This window comes from Arachis stenosperma, chromosome 7 (assembly GCF_014773155.1).
Source record: "Arachis stenosperma cultivar V10309 chromosome 7, arast.V10309.gnm1.PFL2, whole genome shotgun sequence".
NCBI classification, from domain to species: Eukaryota; Viridiplantae; Streptophyta; class Magnoliopsida; order Fabales; family Fabaceae; genus Arachis; species Arachis stenosperma.
The window spans coordinates 41,898,127-41,917,364 of NC_080383.1; the positions used below are offsets into that span (position 1 = coordinate 41,898,127).

The 19,238-nt window shown below is 39.6% G+C and overlaps 2 non-coding genes across 2 annotated transcripts; one reads left to right on the forward strand and one right to left on the reverse strand.

Annotated features, from left to right (window-relative positions):
• The first annotated feature begins 6,273 nt into the window (after positions 1-6,273).
• Positions 6,274-6,381, forward strand: LOC130943152 (small nucleolar RNA R71). The gene has a single exon (XR_009071683.1). It is a non-coding gene; the product is annotated as a small nucleolar RNA R71 (small nucleolar RNA).
• Positions 6,382-13,997: 7,616 nt separating this feature from the next.
• On the reverse strand, positions 13,998-14,105 carry LOC130943203 (small nucleolar RNA R71). The gene has a single exon (XR_009071731.1). It is a non-coding gene; the product is annotated as a small nucleolar RNA R71 (small nucleolar RNA).
• Between the last annotated feature and the right edge of the window lie 5,133 nt (positions 14,106-19,238).

Here is a 19,238-nt window from a genome sequence, read left to right on the forward strand (position 1 = left end):
CATGGCCGAATGGCCAGCCTCCCTAATGGAATGATAAACGATAAAAGGGTTCAAAGACCTCTCATACAATAGTAAAAAGTGCTATTTATACTAAACTAGTAAACTAGGTTTACAGAAAATGAGTAGATAGTGCAGAAATCCACTTTTGGGGCCCACTTGGTGTGTGCTTGGGCTGAGCTTTGAAGCTTTCATGTGCATAGGCCATCCTTGGAGTTAAACGCCAGCTTGGGTACCAGTTTGGGCGTTTAACTCTAGCTTTGGTGCCAGCTCTGGCATTTTACGCCAGAAAAGGGTCTTTAGTGGGCGTTTGGACGCTAGTTTGGGCCATCAAGTCTCGAAAAAAGTATAGATTATTATACATTTCTGGAAAGCCCAAGATGTCTACTTTGCAACGCAATTAAAAGCATGCCAATTGAGCTTCTGTAGCTCCAGAAAATCCACTTCGAGTGCAGGAAGGTCAGAATCCAACAGCATCTGCAGTCCTTTCTCAGCCTCTGAATCAGATTTTTGCTCAGATCCCTCAATTTCATCCAGAAAATACCTAAAATCACAGAAAAATACACAAACTCATAGTAAAGTACAGAAACTACCTAAAAACAATGCCAAAAAGCGTATAAATTATCCGCGCATCACAACACCCAACATAAATTGTTGCTTGTCCCCAAGCAATTGAAAACAAAATAGCATAAAAAGAAGAGAATATACAATAAATTCCAAAATATCAATGAAGCATAGTTCCAATTATATGAGCGGGACTAGTAGCTTTTTGCTTTTAAACAGTTTTGGCATCTCACTTTATCCTTTGAAATTCAGAATGAATGGAATCTATAGGAACTCAAAATTAAGATAGTGTTATTGATTCTCCTAGTTCAGTATGTTGATTCTTGAACGTAGCTACTTATGAGTCTTGGCCGTGACCCTAAGCATCTTGTTTTTCAGTATTACCACCGGATACATAAATGCCACAGACACATAACTGGGTGAACCTTTTTTATTGTGACTCAGCTTTGCTAGAGTCCCCAGTTAGAGGTGCCCAGAGTTCTTAAGCACACTCTTTTGCTTTGGATCACGACTTTAACCACTCAGTCCCAAGCTTTTCACTTGGACCTTCATGACACAACCACATGGTTAGGGACAGCTTGAATTAGCCGCTTAGGCCAGGATTTTATTCCTTTGGGCCCTCCTATCCATTAATGCTCAAAGCCTTAGATCCTCTTTACCCTGGGTTACTGGCTTTTTTCTATTGCCTTTTGATTTAAAGAGCTATTGGCTTTTTCTGCTTGCTTTTTCTTTTTCTTTCTTTTTCTTTATTTTTTGCCCCTTTTTTCTTTTCACAAGCTTTGTATTTTTCACTGCTTTTTCTTGCTTCAAGAATCAATTTTATGATTTTTCATATTATCAATAACATTTCTCTTTTTTCATTATTCTTTCAAGAGCCAACAATTTTAACATTCATAAAGTTCACTATAAAAAAATATGCACTGTTCAAGCATTTATTCAGAAAGCAAAAAGTATTGCCACCACATCAAAATAATTAAACTAATTTCAAGATAAATTTCAAAATTCATGTACTTCTTGTTCTTTTGCAAATAGAAACATTTTTTATTTAAGAAAGGTGAAGGATTCATGGGACATTCATAGCTTCAAGGCATAAATACTAGACACTAATGATCATGTAATAAAGACACAAACATAGACAAAACATAAAGCATAAGAAATGAAAAACAGAAAAACAAATAACAAGGAAATTAAAGAACGGGTCCACCTTAGTAATGGCGGCTAGTTCTTCCTCTTGAAGATCCTATGGAGTGCTTAAGCTCCTCAATATCTCTTCCTTGCCTTTGTTGTTCCTCCCTCATGGCTCTTTGGTCCTCTCTAATTTCATGGAGGACAATGGAGTGCCCTTGGTGCTCCATCCTTAGTTGTTTCATATTGAAACTCAAATCTCCTAAAGAGGTGTTGAGTTGCTCCGATAGTTATGTGGAGGAAAATGCATCCCTTGAGGCATCTCAGTGATTTCTTAATGAGGGACTTCCTCATGCTCTTGTTGAGGTCCATGAGTGGACTCTCTTGTTTGCTCCATCCTCTTTCTAGTTATAGGCTTTTGAGATGAATCTCTCCATCTCCCATGACTCGGAGTTGGAAGCAACTTCCTTTCCTTTCCTCTTCCTAGAGGCTTCTCCAGCCTTAGGTGCCATTAATGGTTATAGAAAAACAAAAAGAATAGCTTTTTTTCCACACCAAACTTAAAAGGTTTGCTCATCCTCGAGCAAAAGAAGAAAGAAAGGAGGAGGAGAAGAACAAATAGAGGAGATAGAGGGGGTGAGTGGTTCGGCCAAGGGGGGTTTTAGGTGGTTATGATGTGTGAAGATGAAGGAGTAAGGAGGGGTATTTATAGGGTAAGAGAGAGAAGGGATCCGTGTGAGAATGGGTGGGTTTGGGAGGGAGATAGTTTGAATTTGAATGGGTAGGGGTAGGTGAGTTGTATGATGGGAAATAATGGATGGATGTGAGTGGTGAAGAGATTACGGGGAAGAGGGTAGGATTTGATAGGTGAATGGTGTTTGGGGAAGAGTGTTATGGAAAGGTGTAAAGAGGAGTGAGAGTGAGTTCGGGTAGGTAGGGATCCTGTGGGGTCCACAGATCCTGAGGTATCAAGGATTTCTCATTCCTGCACCTTTTTGGCGTTTAAACGCCCTCTATGTGGCATTTCTAGAATTGAACACCAGGTTGCTGCCCATTTCTGGCGTTAAACGCCAGTCTGGCTACCAGTTCTGGCGTTTAATGCCCAGAATACTGCCAGACTGGGCGTTAAACGCCTATTCTGCTACCTTTACTGGCATTTAACGCCAGCCAGACACCAGACTCCCTTTTCTGGTGTGAAACGCCATCCTGTGTTCCATTTCTAGCGTTTAACGCCCAGAATGGTACCAGACTGGGTGTTAAACACCCACTTTGCAAGCCTTACTAGCGTTTGAACGCTAGTAAGCTCGTCTTACAGGGTGTGCTATTTTTTATGCTACTTTTTATTCCTGCTTTAATTCTGCAGCTATTTTTGTGACTTCACATGATCATCAACCTAAAGAAGACATAGACTAACACTCAAAAATAAAATGAAAAGTAATTAATATAGATAAATAAAATTGGGTTGCCTCCCAATAAACGCTTCTTTAATGTCAATAGCTTGACAGGAAGCTCTTACAGAGTTTCACAGATGCTCAGAGCATGGTTGTGGCCTCCCAACACCAAACTTAGAAGTTGAGTGTGCGGCCTCTGTCTGACTCTATATTGAGAGAAGCTTTTCATGCTTCTTCTCCTTGTTTACAGAAGAAGATCCTTGAGTCTTGAACACAAGGTAGTTCTCATTCAATTGAAGGACTAACTCTCCTCTGTCCACATCAATTACAGCCCTTGCGATGGCTAGAAAGGGTCTTTCAAGGATGATGGATTCATCCTCATCCTTCCCAGTGTCTAGGATTATGAAGTCAGCAGGGATGTAAAGGCCTTCAACCTTCACTAAGACATCCTCTACAAGTCCATAAGCCTGTTTTATTGATTTGTCTGCCATCTCTCGTGAGATTCTTGCAGCTTGTACCATAGAGATCCCTAGTTTCTCTATTATAGAGAGTGACATGAGGTTGATACCTGACCCCAGGTCACACAGAGCCTTTTCAAAGGTCATAGTGCCTATGGTGCGAGGTATTAAGAACTTCCCAGGATTCGGTTTCTTTTGAGGCAATGTCTACTGAATCTATGTATTCAATTCATTGATGAACAATGGAGGTTCATCATCCCAAGTCTCATTACCAAATAACTTGGCATTCAACTTCATGATTGCTCCCGATACTGAACAACTTGCTCTTCAACAATGTCTTCACCCTCTTCAGAGGAAGAATATTCATTAGAGCTCATGAATGGCAACAGTAAGTTCAGTGGAATCTCTATGGTCTCTGTATGAGCCTCAGATTCCTTTGGTTTCTTAATAGGGAACTCCTTATTGGTCAGTGGATGTCCCTTGAGGTCTTCCCCACTGGGAATCACTGCCTTTTCACTCTCTCCAGGTTCGGCCACTTTGGATGTGGTTATGGCTGGTGCAGTATTTTACAACCCACACTACTAACTGGCAAGTGCACCGGGTCATACCAAGTAATACCTTACGTGAGTAAGGGTCGATCCCACGAGGATTGATGGATCAAGCAACAATAGCGTTTGATAGGATTAGTTAGGCAAGCAGAAAATGGTTTTGAGATATTCAAAGAGCATTAAATAGTACTTTAAAATTTTCAGAAAGCAAGTAGCAATTAGTTGGGAATAAAATATTTAAGAAAGCGGTTAAGGTTTCAGAGTTATCTAATTTCCGGATTAACTTTTATTACTAATTAATTTAATCATGCAAGATTTAATTTCATGGCAAATTATATATGACTAGACCCTAATTCCTTAGACCTTCCTAGTCTCCTCTAAAATTCATTAATTGCCAATTCCTTGGTCAATTAATTCCAATTAGAGGGTGATGATCAATTTCTAGTTTATATGCCAAAAGAATCCTAATTATTCACAAATAAGGGGATTATATGTCAGGTATCCCGTTAAATACAAATAATTAAAAATTCAGTATAATATGTTTTCAAGCTGTTGTTCAAGTAAAGAGCTTTTCCAAGTTTTACAAGAACTCAATTAGAACATGGGTCATACTTCCGTTCCACCCATATTCTAAAAATAAAGAACGAAAACAATTATTGAAATATAAATCAAGACATGAATTAAATTAAAAAGATCAAATGAATCAATCCATGAAAATAGATAGAGCTCCTAACCTTAACAATGGAGGATTAATTGCTCATGGTTCAGAGAAGAAAAATAACGGTTCTGTAACAATGTGTGTCATGTCTAAATGTACAGTGTTCCTATTTATAACTAATCCTAATAATAATTTTTTAAAATCTAATTCTCTAAAATTAAAAATAATATCTTTTCCTAAAAATTCAGATTTGAATTTAAATTTGAATTAATTATCAAGTCTTCAGTTGATGGGTGGGGACCACCTGTTTGTCCATTCTGCAGCTTCCAATCTGTGTGTTTCTGGGCTGGAAATTGAGTCAAAATGCGGCCCAAAATCCACGCCAGTGATTTCTGTAAATTCTGCAGATCGCGCACGTCACGTGTACGCGTCGCTGGTCTTCCTCGCAAGTCACGCGGACGCGTCGGTCACGCGGACGCGTCGATGAGCAAATCTTCAATTCACACGTACACGTCAGTCATGCGCACGCGTCGCTATGAATGCTTCCAGATCACGTACACGGGTCAAGTACGCGTGCGCGTCGCTCCTCGCAGCCATCTCCTTTTGTTCTTGTGCTACAGAAACTCCATCAAATTCCGTCGAATGCTACCTGAAATAGATAAAATTGCCCAAGACTCAAAATAGCATCCATAGTGTCTAAAATATAATTAATTCTTAATTAAACTCAACAATTTAAGTGCAAATTCACTAGGAAAAGATAGACAAGATGCTCACGCATCAATGGCCTTACACTCTCTTTTGGGATTCTCTTCTGTATTGCTTGGGAGAGTACTAAGAGGAGTTTCAGTAACTCTTTTACTCAGCTGACCCACTTGTCCCTCCAAATTTCTGATGGAGGACCTTGTTTCAGTCATGAAACTGAGAGTGGCCTTAGCTAGATCATAGACTATGTTTGCTAGGCTAGAGAGGCTCTACTCAAAATTCTCTGTCTGTTGCTGAGAAGATGATGGAAAAGGTTTGCTATTGCGAAACTTATTTCTCCCACCATTATTGTTGTTGATGCCTTGTTGAGGCTTTTGTTGATCCTTCCATGAGAAATTTGGATGATTCCTCCATAAAGGATTATAGGCGTTTCCATAGTATTCTCCCATGTAATTCACCTCTTCCATTGCAGGATTCTCAGGGTTATAAGCTTCTCCTTTAGAGGAGGCTTCTTTAGCACTGCCTGATGCAGCTTACAATCCAGTCAGATTCTGAGAAATCATATTGACTTGCTGAGTCAATATTTTATTCTGAGCTAATATGGCATTCAGGGTATCAAACTCAAGAACTCCTTTCTTCTGAGTCATCCCATTATTCACAGGATTTCTTTCAGAAGTGTACATGAACTGGTTATTTGCAACCATCTCAATGAGTTCCTAGGCTTCTGCAGGGGTTTTCAGATGAAGAGATCCACCAGCAGAATGGTCCAATGACATCTTGGATAATTCAGACAGACCATCATAGAATATACATATGATGCTCCATTCTGGAAGCATGTCAGAAGGACACCTTTTGGTTAATTGCTTGTATCTTTTCCAAGCTTCATAGAGGGATTCACCTTCCTTCTGTTTGAAGGTTTGGACTTCCACTCTAAGCTTGCTCATCTTTTGAGGTGGAAAGAATTCGGTCAAGAAAACATTGACCAACTTGTCCCAAGAGTTCAGGCTTTCTCTAGGTTGTGAGTTTAACCATGTTCTAGCTCTGTCTTTTATAGAAAAGGGGAAAATCATAAGTCTGTAGACCTCGGGATCAACCCCATTGGTCTTAACAGTATCACAGATTTGCAAGAATTCAGCTAAGAACTGATGAGGATCTTCCGATGGAAGTCCATGAAACTTGCAATTCTGCTGCATTAGAGAAACTAATTAAGGCTTAAGCTCAAAGTTGTTTGCTCCAATGGCAGGAATTGAGATGCTTCTTCCATAGAAGTTGGAAGTTGGTGCAGTATAGTCACCAAGCATCTTCCTTGCATCTCTAGCATTGTTGTTGGGTTCGGCTGCCATGTCTGCTTCTTTTTTGAATTTCTCTGTAAGGTCCTCTCCGGAGTGTTGTGCTTTAGCTTCTCTTAGCTTTTTCTTTTGAGTCCTTTCAGGTTCAGGATCAGCTTCAACAAGAATGTTTTTATCCCTGTTTCTGTTCATACGAAAAAGAAGAGAACAAAAGGGAGTAGTGAAATCCTCTATGTTGCAGTATAGAGATTCCTTAATGTGTCAGAAGAAAAGAAGAATAGAGAAATGAGGTAGAGAGAGAATAAGAAGAATTCAAATACAGAGGGAAAGAGAGGGTTCGAATTATAAGTAGAAGAGAAGTGTTAGCAAATAAATAGAAAGAGATGAGAGAGAGAGTATTCAAAAATTAAAACTAAAACAATTAGTTAATTAAAAAGATTTTTGAAAAAGTGGTTAGTGATTTTCGATAATTGGAAGTGGAAAAGTGGTTAGGTGGTTTTGAAAAAGATAAGAAATAGTAATTAGTTGAAAAAGATTTGAAAATAATTTTGAAAATATAAGAAGTTAGAGAAAAGATTTTGAAATCAAAATTTAGAAAGATATGATTGAAAAAGATTTGATTGAAAAAGATATGATTTTAAAAAGATATGATTGAAAAAGAAATTAAAAAGATTTTATTTTTAAAACTGATGACTTGACTAACAGGAAACTAAAAGATATGATTCTAGAATTTAAAGATTGATCCTTTCTTAACAAGAAAGTAACAAACTTGAAATTTTTTGAATCAAAATATTAATTGTTAGCAAGGGTTTTTGAAAATGTGATATGAAAAAGATAAGATTTTAAAATTATGAATTAAAACATGAAAAATTGAAAGAATTTGAATTGGAAAAGAAATTACCTCCCTTGTGTCATCCTGGTGTTAAACACCCAGGATGCTATCCATTCTGGCGTTTAACACCCAGAATGCTACCACTTTGGGCGTTTAACGCCCAGCCAGATACCCTGGCTGGCGTTTAACGCCAGAATTCCTTACTGGGCATTTTTCTAAATGCCCAGCTTTTTCTCTGTGATTTCTCTACTGTATGTTCTGAATCTTTATTTCTCTGTATTATTTACTTGAAAAGAGATATTTTTATTTTTTTTAATTTTTAATGAGGAGAGAGAAAAATAATGATGAGCGGATAATTTGTACTCTTTTTGACATTGTTTTTAGTATGTTTTTAGTATCTTTTAGTTAGTTTTTATTATATTTTTATTAGTTTTTAGTTAAAATTCACTTTTCTAGACTTTACTATGAGTTTGTGTGTTTTTCTGTGATTTCAGGTATTTTCTGGCTGAAATTGAGGGATCTGAGCAAAAATCTGATTCAGAGACTGAAAAGGACTGCAGATGCTGTTGGATTCTGACCTCCCTGCACTCGAAGTGGATTTTCTGGAGCTACAGAAGCCCAATTGGCGCGCTCTCAACGGCGTTGGAAAGTAGACATCCTGGGCTTTCCAGCAATATATGATAGTCCATACTTTGCCCAAGATTTGATGGCCCAAACTGGCGTTCAAATTCACCCTCAGAAATTCCAGCGTTAAACGCCGGAACTGGCACCAAAATGGGAGTTAAACGCCCAAACTGGCATAAAAGCTGGCGTTTAACTCCAAGGAGAGTCTCTACACGAAAATGCTTCATTGCTCAGCCCAAGCACACACCAAGTGGGCCCGGAAGTGGATTTTTATGTCATTTACTCATCTCTGTACACCCTAGGCTACTAGCTCTCTATATATAGGACCTTTTACTATTGTATTTTCATCTTGGTTCTTCTGGTTCCCTCTCTGGGGCCGAAACCAATGATCACTTTAGTTCTTATGTAAACGGTGGAGTTTCACACCATAGATTAAGGTGTGGAGCTCTGCTGTACCTCAAGTATTAATGCAATTACTATTGTTCTTCTATTCAATTCCGCTTGTTCCTTGTCCAAGATATCACTTGTTCTTCAACTTGATGAATGTGATGATCCGTGACACTCATCATCATTCTCACTTATGAACAAGGTGACTGACAACCACTCTTGTTCTACAAGCAACCAAGGCTCTAGTGTTTATCTCTTGGATTCTTTAACCGGAATCTTCGTGGTATAGGCGAGAACTGATGGCGGCATTCAAGAGAATCCGGAAGGTCTAACCTTGTCTGTGGTATTCTGAGTAGGATTCAATGATTGAATGACTGTGACGTGCTTCAAACTCCTAGCAGGCGGGGCGTTAGTGACAGACGCAAAAGAATCGATGGATTTTATTCCGGCCTGACCGAGAACCGACAGCTGATTACCCATGCTGTGACAGAGCATAGGCAACGTTTTCACTGAGAGGATAGGAGGTAGCCACTGACAACGGTGAAACCCTACATGAGCTTGCCATGGAAAGGAGTAAGAAGGATTGGATGAAGACAGTAGGAAAGCAGAGAGACGGAAGGGAAAGCATCTTCATACACTTATCTGAAGCTCTCACCAATGATATACATAAGTATCTCTATCTTTATCTTTAAGCTTTATTCGTTTATCACTATACCCATTTGAGTCTACCTGACTGAGATCTACAAGGTGACCATAGCTTGCTTCATACCAACAATCTCTGTGGGATCGACCCTTACTCACGTAAGGTATTACTTGAACGACCCAGTGCACTTGCTGGTTAGTTGTGCGAAGTTGTGTTTATGCCATGGTATTGAGCACCAAGTCTTTGGAGCCATTACCGAGGATTATTTGAGTTATGAAAAGTAGTGATCACAATTTCGTGCACCAAATAACAAAATGACACAAAACATGAAAAATTAAGATCAGATAAAGTAATGCATGCAAGAACACTTTGAATGTCAAGATGAACACCAAGAACACTTTGAAGATCATGATGAACATCAAGAACATATTTTTGAAAATTTTTAAGAAAAGAAAGATATGCAAGACACCAAACTTAGAAATTTTTAATGTTTAGACACTGTGATTTTGAAAATGCATATGAAAAACAACATAAAACACAAAATAGGAAAATCATGAGATCAGACAAAGGAAATCATAAAGAACAACTCAAAGATCACAGAAGAACACAATGCATAAATTTTTGAAAACTTAAGAAAATTAAAATCATGCAATTGACACCAAACTTAGGAATTGACACTAGACTCAAACAAGAAACACAAAATATTTTTTGGTTTTTTTTATTTTATTAAATTTTTTTGTATTTTTATTTTCTTATTTTTTTTGAAAATAAAAATAAAAGAGAGGTTAAACATAAAATAAAATTACCTAATCTAAGCAACAAGATGAACTGTCAGTTGTCCAAACTCGAACAATCCCCGGCAACGGCGCCAAAAACTTGGTGCACTAAATTGTGATCACGCTTTTCACAACTTCGCACAACTAACCAGCATGTTGATGAGCGGATAATTTGTACGCTTTTTGGCATTGTTTTTAGTATGTTTTTGGTAGTTTTAGTTGAGTTCTTAGTATATTTTTATTAGTTTTTAGTTAAAATTCACTTTTCTGGACTTTACTATGAGTTTGTGTGTTTTTCTGTGATTTCAGGTATTTTCTGGCTGAAATTGAGGGACCTGAGCAAAAATCTGATCCAGAGACTCAAAAGGACTGCAGATGCTGTTGGATTCTGACCTCCCTGCACTCGAAGTGGATTTTCTGGAGCTACAGAAGCCCAATTGGCGCGCTCTCAACGGCGTTGGAAAGTAGACATCCTGGGCTTTCCAGCAATATATGATAGTCCATATGTTGCTCAAGATTTGATGGCCCAAACCGGCGTTCAAAGTCACCTCAAGAAATCCCAGCGTTAAACGCTGGAACTGGCACCCAAATGGGAGTTAAACGCCCAAACTGGCATAAAAGTTGGCGTTTAACTCCAAGAAGAGTCTCTACACGAAATTTCTTCATTGCTCAGCCCAAGCACACACCAAGTGGGCCCGGAAGTGGATTTTTATGTCATTTACTCATTTCTGTAAACCTTAGGCTACTAGTTTTCTATAAGTAGGACCTTTTACTATTGTATTTTTATCTTTGGATTGTTTTTGATCCTTTGATCATCTTTGGACATCTAGTTCTTAGATTATTGGGAGGCTGGCCATTCGGCCATGCCTAGACCTTGTTCTTATGTATTTTCAACGGTGGAGTTTCTACACACCATAGATTAAGGTGTGGAGCTCTGCTGTACCTCGAGTATTAATGCAATTACTATTGTTCTTCTATTCAATTCCGCTTGTTCTTTATCCAAGATATCACTTGTTCTTCAACTTGATGAATGTGATGATCAGTGACACTCATCATCATTCTCACTCATGAACAAGGTGACTGACAACCACTCTTGTTCTACAAGCAATCAAAGCTCTAGTGAATATCTCTTGGATTCCTGATAACACGATGCATGGTTGATCGCCTGACAACCGAGTGCTCGCCTGACAAACGAGCCAGCCATTCCGTGAGATCAGAGTCTTCGTGGTATAGGCGAGAACTGATGGCGGCATTCAAGAGAATCCGGAAGGTCTAACCTTGTCTGTGGTATTCTGAGTAGGATTCAATGATTGAATGACTGTGACGTGCTTCAAACTCCTGAGGGCGGGGCGTTAGTGACAGACGCAAAAGAATCACTGGATTCTATTCCGGCCTGATTGAGAACCGACAGATGGATAGCCGTGCCGTGACAGGGTGCGTTGAACATTTCCAATGAGAGGATGGGAGGTAGCCATTGACAACGGTGAAACCCTTGCATAAGCTTGCCATGGAAAGGAGTAGGAAGGATTGGATGAAGACAGTAGGAAAGCAGAGAGACGGAAGGGAAGGCATCTTCATTCGCTTATCTGAAGCTCTCACCAATGATATACATAAGTATCTCTATCTTTATCTTTATGCTTTATTCGTTTATCACTATACCCATTTGAGTCTGCCTGACTGAGATTTACAAGGTGACCATAGCTTGCTTCATAGCAACAATCTCCGTGGGATCGACCCTTACTCGCGTAAGGTTTATTACTTGGACGACCCAGTGCACTTGCCGGTTAGTTGTGCGAAGTTGTGTTTATGCCATGGTATTGAGCACCAAGTCTTTGGAGCCATTACCGGGGATTATTTGAATATGGACAAAGTAGTGATCACAATTTCGTGCACCAAGTTTTTGGCGCCGTTGCCGGGGATTGTTTGTGTATGGACAACTGACGGTTCATCTTGTTGCTTAGATTAGGTATTTTTTTTTTTCGAAATTCTTGAAGATAAATTCTAGAGTTTCATGATGATTTGTTGAAATCTGGCTGGCTGAGAAGCCATGTTTAATCTCATTGGACCGAGGTTTCAACTTATCATCACAAGAGCTTGTTGATTTTTTATCAATCTTGCTTTTGGAGCAGTGATCTGCTAAGGCTTGGCTGGCCTTTGGCCATGTCTAGTGTTTTGGACCGAAGCTTTCTTTGAAAGCTTGGCTGGCTGTGAAGCCATGTCTAATTCCTGGACCGGAGTCTTAGACTAGCATTGCACTGATTCCTGGAATTCTCATTAAGAATTTTGATACCTTTATTTTCTTCTTCCACTTAATTTTCGAAAAAAAAACACAAAAAAATTACAAAATCATAAAATCCAAAAATATTTCTTGTTTGAGTCTAGAGTCTCATCTTAAGTTTGGTGTCAATTGCATGCATTCATTCATGTGTCTTAAGGATCTTCAAGTAATTCTTGATGATTCCTTACTCTGATCTTTGAATTCTTTTGGCTTGAGTGTTTATGTGTCTCATATAGTGTCAGTAGTATACAAACTGCTAAGTTTGGTGTCTTGCATGAATTGTTATTATTAAAAATCCAAAAATATTTTTTAATTGTGTCTTTTCAAGTCAATAATACAAAGAATTGAAGATTCAGAACATGCTGCAGAGGAATTATACAGAAAAAGCTGAGCATTCAAAAATGCCTAGTGAAGAAGACAGACTGGCGTTTAAACGCCAGCCAGGGTACCTGGTTGGGCGTTTAACGCCCAAAAAGGTAGCATTTTGGGCGTTAAACGCCAGAATGTATACCATTCTGGGCGTTTAACGCCAGGATGGCACAAGGGGGAAGATTTTGTTTTCAAAATCAATTTTTTTCAAGTTTTCAAAGTTTTTCAAAATCAAATCTTTTTCAAATCAAATCTTTTCAATCAAATGTTTTCAAAATCAATTTCTTTCCTTTTTCAAAGATACTTACTAACAATTAATGATTTGGTTCAAAATTTCAAGTATGTTGCCTTTTCTGTTGAGGAAGGTTTAATTTTTGAATCATATCTTTTCTTGTTAGGCAAGTCATTAATTTTCAAATCAAATCTTTTTAAAATTGTTTTCAAATCATATCTTCTCAATCACATCTTTTTTTCAAAATAAGTTTTTCAATCAAATCTTTTTAACTTCTAATTTCAAAATCTTTTTCAAAAATCACTTGATTTCTTTTCCACTTTGAATTTTCGAAAATTATCAATCAATTTTTCAAAATGTTTTTGACATCTTTTTAATTAATTTTCGAAAATTCTCTTCCCTTCTTCCCACATCCTTCTATTTATGGAGTACTACTCCTTCTTAATGCACAATTCGAACTCTATCTAATCAAGTTCGAATTCTTCTACCTCCTTCTTCTATTTTTTCTTTTCCTCTGACACCTCAAGGAATCTCTATACTGTGACATAGAGGATTCCACATTTTTTTCTCTTCTCTTTCATATGAGCAGGAGCAGAGACAAAGGCATTCTTGTTGAAGCTGACCCTGAACATGAAAGGACCTTGAAACGGAAGCTAAGAGAAGCTAAGGCACAACTCTCTGTAGAGGACCTAACCGAATTCTTCAAAGAAGAAGAAGACATGGCAGCCGAAAACAACAACAATGCCAACAATGCAAGGAAGGTGCTGGGTGACTTTACTGCACCTACTCCCAATTTCTATGGGAGAAGCATCTCTATCCCTGCCATTGGAGCAAACAACTTTGAGCTTAAGCCTCAATTAGTTTCTCTAATGCAACAGAATTGCAAGTTCCATGGACTTCCAATGGAAGATCCTCATCAGTTTTTAGCTGAGTTCTTGCAAATCTGTGACACAGTCAAGACTAATGGGGTAGACCCTGAGGTCTACAGACTGATGCTATTCCCTTTTGCCGTAAGAGACAGGGCTAGAATATGGTTGGACTCACAACCTACAGATAGCGTGGACTCTTGGAAAAAGCTAGTCAATGCCTTCTTAGCAAAGTTCTTTCCACCTCAAAAATGGAGTAAGCTTAGAGTGGAAGTCCAAACCTTCAGACAGAAGGATGGTGAATCCCTCTATGAAGCTTGGGAAAGATACAAACAATTGATCAGAAGATGTCCCTCAGACATGCTTTCTGAATGGAGCATCATAGGTATTTTCTATGATGGTCTCTCTGAACTATTCAAGATGTCTTTGGATAGCTCTGCTGGAGGATCTCTTCATATGAAGAAGACGCCTACAGAGGCTCAAGAGCTCATTGAAATGGTTGCAAATAACCAATTCATGTACACTTCTGAAAGGAATCCTGTGAACAATGGGACTAGTCAGAAGAAAGGAGTTCTTGAGATTGACACTCTGAATGCCATATTGGCTCAGAACAAAATATTGACTCAACAAGTCAATTTGATTTCTCAAAGTCTGTCTGGAATGCAAATGCACCTGGCAGTACTAAGGATGCTTCATTTGAGGAAGAAGCTTATAATCCTGAGAACCCTTCAATGGAAGAGGTGAATTACCTAGGAGAACCATATGGAAACACCTATAATTCTTCATGGAGAAATCACCCAAATTTCTCATGGAAGAATCAAGAGAGACCTCAATAAGGTTTCAATAACAATAATGGTGGAAGAAACAGGTTTAGCAATGGCAAGCCTTTTCCATCATCTTCTCAGCAACAGACAGAGAATTCTAAGCAGAACCCCTCTGACTTAGCAACTATGGTCTCTGATCTAATCAAAACCACCCAAAGTTTCATGACTGAAACAAGGTCTTCCATTAGGAATTTGGAGGCACAAGTGGGACAGCTGAGCAAGAAAGTTACTGAACTCCCTCCTAGTACTCTCCCAAGTAATACAGAAGAAAATCCAAAAGGAGAGTGCAAAGCCATAACCATGGCCGAATCTAGAGAGGGAAGAGAGGAAGTGGACGCCACTGAGGAAGGCCTCAATGGGCGTGCACTGACCTCCTCTGAGTTCCCCAATGAGGAACCATGGGAATCTGAGGCTCAAAATGAGACCATAGAGATTCCATTGGACTTACTTCTGCCATTCATGAGCTCTGATGAGTATTCTTCCTCTGAAGAGGATGAGTATGTCACTGAAGAGCAAGTTGCCAAATACCTTGGAGCAATCATGAAGCTAAATGACAAGTTATTTGGAAATGAGACTTGGGAGGATGAACCTCCTTTGCTCACCAAAGAACTGGATGACTTGTCTAGGCAGAAATTACCTCAAAAGAAACAAGATCCTGGGAAGTTTTCCATACCTTGTACCATAGGCACCATGACCTTCAAGAAGGCTCTGTGTGACTTAGGGTCAAGTGTAAACCTCATGCCTCTCTCTGTAATGGAGAAGCTAGGGATCTTTGAGGTGCAAGCTGCAAGAATCTCACTAGAGATGGCAGACAACTCAAGAAAACAAGCTCAAGGACTTGTAGAGAATGTTTTGGTAAAAGTTGAAGACCATTACATCCCTACTGATTTCATAGTCCTAGAGACTGGGAAGTGCATGGATGAATCCATCATCCTTGGCAGACCCTTCCTAGCCACAGCAAAGGCTGTGATTGATGTTGATAGAGGTGAACTGATCATTCAAGTGAATGAAGAATCCTTTGTGTTTAAGGCTCAAGGATATCCCTCTGTCACCATGGAGAGGAAGCTTGAAGAGCTTCCCTCAAATCAGAGACAAATAGAGCCCCCACAGTCAAACTCTAAGTTTGGTGTTGGGAGGCCACAACCAAACTCTAAGTTTGGTGTTGAACCCCCACATTCAAACTCTAAGTTTGGTGTTGGGAGGTTCCCACATTGCTCTGAGTATCTGTGAGGCTCCATGAGAGCCCTCTGTCAAGCTACTGACATTAAAGAAGCGCTTGTTGGGAGGCAACCCAATGTTTTATAATTAACTATTTCCTTTTGTTATTTTATGATTTTTGTAGGTTGATGATCATAAGAAGTCACAAAATCCATTGAAAAAGCAAAAACAGAATGAAAAACAGGAAGAAAAATAGCACACCCTGGAGGAAGATGTTGCTGGCGTTCAAACGCCAGTAAACCTAGCAGTTGGGCGTTTAACGCCCAGTCTGGCACCATTCTGGGCGTTTAACGCCAGAAAGGGGCACCAGACTGGCGTTAAACGCCAGAAAAGGGCAAGAACCTGGCGTTAAACGCCAGGAATGGGCACCAGCCCGGCGTTTAACGCCAGAAATGGCTCAAAACGTGATTTTGAATGCCATTTGGTGCAGGGATGACTTTTCCTTGACACCACATGATCTGTGGACCCCACAGGACGCCCACCAACCCCACCACCACCCTCTCTCTTCTTCCCCCATTCACCAATCACCTCAATACCTCTTCCCCAAAAACCCTTCACCTATCATATCCCATCTTTCTCTTCACCATTCACATCCATCCTTCACAAAATCCCACCAACCTCACCCTTCAAATTCAAACCACTCTCCCACCCAAACCCACCTATAATGGCCGAACCCCATCTCCCCTCTCTCCTATAAATACCCTTCTTCACCCCTTCATTTTCACACAACCTAAACACCACTTCTCCCCCTCTTTGGCCGAATACACCACCATCTCCCTCTTCCTTATTTCTTCTTCTTCTACTCTCTTCTTTCTTCTTTTGCTCGAGGACGAGCAAACCTTTTAAGTTTGGTGTGGTAAAAGCGTTGCTTTTTCGTTTTTCCATAACCATTATGGCATCCAAGGCCGGAGAAACCTCTAGAAAGAGGAAAGGGAAGGCAAAAGCTTCCACCTCCGAGTCATGGGAGATGGATAGGTTCATCTCAAGGGTGCATCAAGACCACTTCTATGAAGTTGTGGCCTTGAAGAAGGTGATCCCCGAGGTCCCCTTTTCACTCAAAAAGGGTGAATATCCGGAGATCCGCCATGAGATCCGAAGAAGAGGTTGGGAAGTACTTACCAACCCCATTCAACAAGTCGGAATCTTGATGGTTCAAGAGTTCTATGCCAATGCATGGATCACCAAGAACCATGATCAAAGTGTGAACCCGGATCCAAAGAATTATCTTACTATGGTTCGGGGGAAATACTTGGATTTCAGTCCGGAAAGTGTGAGGGTAGCGTTCAACTTGCCTATGATGCAAGGAGATGAACATCCTTACACAAGAAGGGTCAACTTTGATCAAAGGTTGGACCAAGTCCTCACAGTTATATGTGAAGAGGGCGCACAATGGAAGAGAGATTCAAGAGGCAAGCCGGTTCAATTGAGAAGGCATGACCTCAAACCCGTGGCTAGAGGATGGTTGGAGTTCATCCAACGCTCAATCATTCCCACTAGCAACCGGTCCGAAGTTACTTTAGACCGGGCCATCATGATTCATAGCATCATGATTGGAGAAGAAGTGGAAGTTCATGAGGTTATAGCCCAAGAACTCTATAAAGTGGCGGACAAGTCTTCCACCTTGGTAAGGCTAGCCTTTCCTTATCTCATTTGTCACCTCTGCTATTCAGTTGGAGTTGACATAGAAGGAGATACCCCTATTGATGAGGACAAGCCCATCACCAAGAAAAGGATGGAGCACACAAGAGACCCCTCTCATCATGAGATCCCTGAGATACCTCAAGGGATGCACTTTCCTCCACAAGACTATTGGGAGCAACTAAACACCTCCCTAGGAGAATTGAGTTCCAACATGGGACAACTAAGGGTGGAGCATCAAGAACACTCCATTCTCCTCCATGAAATTAGAGAAGATCAAAGAATCATGAGAGAGGAGCAACAAAGACAAGGAAGAGACATTGAGGAGCTCAAGCACTCCATAGGATCTTCAAGAGGAAGAAAGAGCCGCCATCTAAGGTGGACCGTTCCTTGATCTCCTTGTTCTATTCTTCTGTTTTTCGAATTTTATGCTTATGTTTATCTATGTTTGTGTCTTGTGATCATTAGGTCTTAGTGTCTAGCCTTAAAGTATGAATGTCCTATGAATCCATCACCTTTCTTGATAAAACGTGCTTAATTGAGAAAAAAGGAAAGAATTGCATGAATTCTGAATTTATAATAGTTTTTTATTTGATGTGGTGGCATTACTTTTGTTCTCTGAATGTATGCTTAAACAGTGCATATGTCTTTTGAATTTGTGGTTCATGAATGTTGGCTCTTGAAAGAATGATGAAAAAGGAGACATGTTACTGAGGATCTGAAAAATCATAAAAATGATTCTTGAAGCAAGAAAAAGCAGTGAATACAAAAAAAAAAAGAGAGGAAGCAAGCGAAAAAAAAAACAAAAAAAAAGAAGAAAAGAAAGAAAAGAAACAGAAAAGAAAGAAAAAGAAAGAATAAAGTTGTGATCCAAGGCAAAAAGAGTGTGCTTAAGAACCCTGGACACCTCTAATTGGGGACTTTAGCAAAGCTGAGTCACAATCTGAAAAGGTTCACCCAGTTATGTGTCTGTGGCATGTATGTATCCGGTGGTAATACTGGAAGACAGAGTGCTTTGGGCCACGGCCAAGACTCAATAAGTAGCTGTGTTCAAGAATCATCATACTTAACTAGGAGAATCAATAACACTATCTGGATTCTGAGTTCCTAAAGAAGCCAATCATTCTGAATTCCAAAGGATAGAGTGAGATGCCAAAACTATTCAGAGGCAAAAAGCTAAAAGCCCCGCTCATCTAATTAATACTGATCTTTATAGATGTTTTTGGAGTTCATTGCATATTCTCTTCTTTTTTATCTTATTTGATCTTCAGTTGCTTGGGGACAAGCAACAATTTAAGTTTGGTGTTGTGATGAGCGGATAATTTGTACGCTTTTTGGCATTGTTTTTAGTATGTTTTGGTAGTTTTAGTTGAGTTTAGTATATTTTTATTAGTTTTTAGGTTAAATTCACTTTTCTGGACTTTACTATGAGTTTGTGTGTTTTTCTGTGATTTCAGGTATTTCGGGCTGAAATGAGGGATGAGCAAAAATCTGATCCAGAGATCAAAAGGACTGCGATGCTGTTGGATTCTGACTCCTGCACTCGAAGTGGATTCTGGAGCTACAGAAGCCAATTGGAGCGCTCTTAACCGGCGTTGGAAATTAGACATCCTGGGCTTTCCAGCAATATATGAGTCCATACGTTGCCCAAGATTGATGGCCCAAACCGGCGTTCAAAGTCACCTCAAGAAATCCCAGCGTTAAACGCTGGGAACTGGCACCCAAATGGGAGTTAAACGCCCCAAAACTGGCATAAAAGCTGGCGTTTAACTCCAAGAAGAGTCTCTACACGAAATTTTTTCATTGCTCAGCAAGCACA